The sequence below is a fragment of the Schistocerca cancellata genome, unplaced genomic scaffold (assembly GCF_023864275.1).
Source record: "Schistocerca cancellata isolate TAMUIC-IGC-003103 unplaced genomic scaffold, iqSchCanc2.1 HiC_scaffold_674, whole genome shotgun sequence".
Taxonomy (NCBI): Eukaryota; Metazoa; Arthropoda; class Insecta; order Orthoptera; family Acrididae; genus Schistocerca; species Schistocerca cancellata.
Genome location: NW_026046685.1, coordinates 132,501 through 135,000, shown reverse-complemented (window position 1 = coordinate 135,000; position 2,500 = coordinate 132,501). Strand labels below are relative to the sequence as shown.

Genomic DNA, 2,500 nt, shown 5'->3' with positions numbered 1-2,500 from the left:
GCGTCCCTTCCATCTCTGGTCGGGACTCTGTTTGCATGTATTAGCTCTAGAATTACCACAGTTATCCAAGTAACGTGGGTACGATCTAAGGAACCATAACTGATTTAATGAGCCATTCGCGGTTTCACCTTAATGCGGCTTGTACTGAGACATGCATGGCTTAATCTTTGAGACAAGCATATGACTACTGGCAGGATCAACCAGGGAGCTGCGTCAACTAGAGCTGAGCAGCCGGCCGCCCGGGAGTGTGTCCCAGGGGCCCGCGCGAACACGCAAGCGTCCGCTCAATTATTCTGCAAACAGGAGGAGGCTGAGCTCCCCTGCACAATACACCTCGAAACCCTCTCAGGTCCCGGCGGCGCGCAGCGCCGTCCTAAGTACTTGGTCGGGTTCGAGAGAGGCGCAATCGCCCGGAGTTAGGCGAGTAGACGCTTTAGGTGCGACCACCCGTGCTCCCAACTGAGCTTGCCGCTGCCGACAGAGGCCCGGGAGCGTGCTGTCGTGGCATTGCCGGCGGGAGACAACACGCGCCACCTACGGTGACCGGCAGCTCCAACGCCAGCGCCACAGAAGGGCAAAGGCCCCACGTGGGTGCCGAAGCGAACTCTCCCAGCACAGCGCACGTGCCAACACGTCTGCACAACTGCGATACAAACCACCAGCGAGAACCGCTGGGGCGACCGAGCAGCAGACGGCGTCGCGGCGCCGAGTGCCGGGCGGCGGCGCATCCTCAACGCACACAGTCCTCAGTCGGACCAGCACACTGCAGATGTCCACCGCGCTTCGCACCGGGCCCGCGAGGACCCACTTTGGCCGCCCGGCGCCGCGCGCAGGGTGCCCCGGCGCGCAGCTGCGCCGCCTGCCGCGTCCGTCGGCCGGCGCGCCTGCCACTGGGCGCCCCCACCAGCCGGCTGTAGCGCGTGCGCCCACGCACCGCGCGGCCAGCACGCCGGGCGGCCCCCCCTCACCGGCCGGGGACGGTCCCACCCAGCCACCGCCGCGTATCGCTTCACACACAGATTTGCCCTTACTGATTTACCTCCAGCAACAACAACCGTACCACAATGGGTTTACCAGTTGTTCATTTGCGTAACGTCACCAGCAAACGTAGACGTCCATCCCAGTTTGCAAATGCAACGATTATTGCATACCTGTCTGTTAGGTGTCACGACACACTACGTCTGCCCACATACACGCAACAAAATGTGCACGACTAGAGAACACGTGGGAGGTGGCCCCCTACGTATGCGATGTCCATTACGAGACCGACTGTCAACCAGCATCTGTACCATGTCGCAGATGTGGAACGCGGTGCACCATGCTATCACACTGTGTGAGAAGAGACGACTACGTTTGAATACACGCGCCACTACATCAACAGACGGCTCATGCTGATCGCCATCCAGGGCGTCCGTTACTCCCACACGTCTCTATGGCGTACCACACTGCAATGTAGCTGTTATGGGGAGACGGCACGTGGCTGAGTGCACAACATTTGGACCGTATGGTTCGCTGTTGTTGGGCGCAGTCGTTGTACGGTCACACATGTGCCACAGCGTATCATTCAGTACATACGGACCTATGTGCAGTACAATGTGAGGGTTAAGCTTACGACATCAGCGGACAGTGGACACAGGCCGTACCACGACGTAGACTGAGCGCTTCGACATGCGAATGCCAGTGAACAGCTGCGAAGGGCATTGAACACGCAAGCACCTGAACGACCAGCGTGCGAAGGCAGGGGGGAGGGGGGGGGGCGATGTACATCCTGCAGTCGTCCACATTACAGTGTACAGCGGGAGCATGTCAAAAGTAAGCAACACTTGCGAAGTGTTGAACATGAAACGATACACAAGAGGGTGGGCGGTGCGAGTAGCGAACTATATTCAGAGGGTTGTGGTTAGACAACACTAGATTAATGTAACGTGTCATATGCCAATTACAGAGCAGGTTAAGGCACAACGTGGGTTAGGTTAAGGCACAACGTGGGTTAGGTTAAGGCACAACGTGGGTTAGGTTAAGGCACAACGTGGGTTAGGTTAAGGCACAACGTGGGTTAGGTTAAGGCACAACGTGGGTTAGGTTAAGGCACAACGTGGGTTAGGTTAAGGCACAACGTGGGTTAGGTTAAGGCACAACGTGGGTTAGGTTAAGGCACAACGTGGGTTAGGTTAAGGCACAACTTGGGTTAGGTTAAGGCACAACTTGGGTTAGGTTAAGGCACAACTTGGGTTACATTGCGGTACAAATTGCGTTACGAATTTGGTTAGGTTAAGGTGCAAAATGGGTTAGGTTAAGGTGCGAAATGGGTTGGATTACAGTACACAACGTGGTAAGAGAGTGTGTTGTTGGGGGGGGGGGGGGACCGAGGTTCGTTGGTAGTGATCATTGTATGTGAATGTCTGAGGCAGCGTCAGTATGTCACAGCGGTTATGTCTCGTCAGGATGCGCTTATGCGCTTATGCGCTTTTCGCTCGTGACTGGAGGCGCGCCGCGTCTG

At 56.9% G+C, this 2,500-nt stretch overlaps 1 non-coding gene across 1 annotated transcript in view; it reads right to left on the bottom strand.

Moving 5' to 3' along the window:
- The window catches only part of LOC126138904 (small subunit ribosomal RNA), a 1,909-nt gene extending 1,702 nt beyond the window's left edge, over positions 1–207 (bottom strand). Inside the window, exon 1 of the ribosomal RNA XR_007528398.1 lies at positions 1–207. This exon is cut by the window's left edge and continues 1,702 nt beyond it. This is a non-coding gene — a ribosomal RNA (small subunit ribosomal RNA).
- Positions 208–2,500: the final 2,293 nt, after the last annotated feature.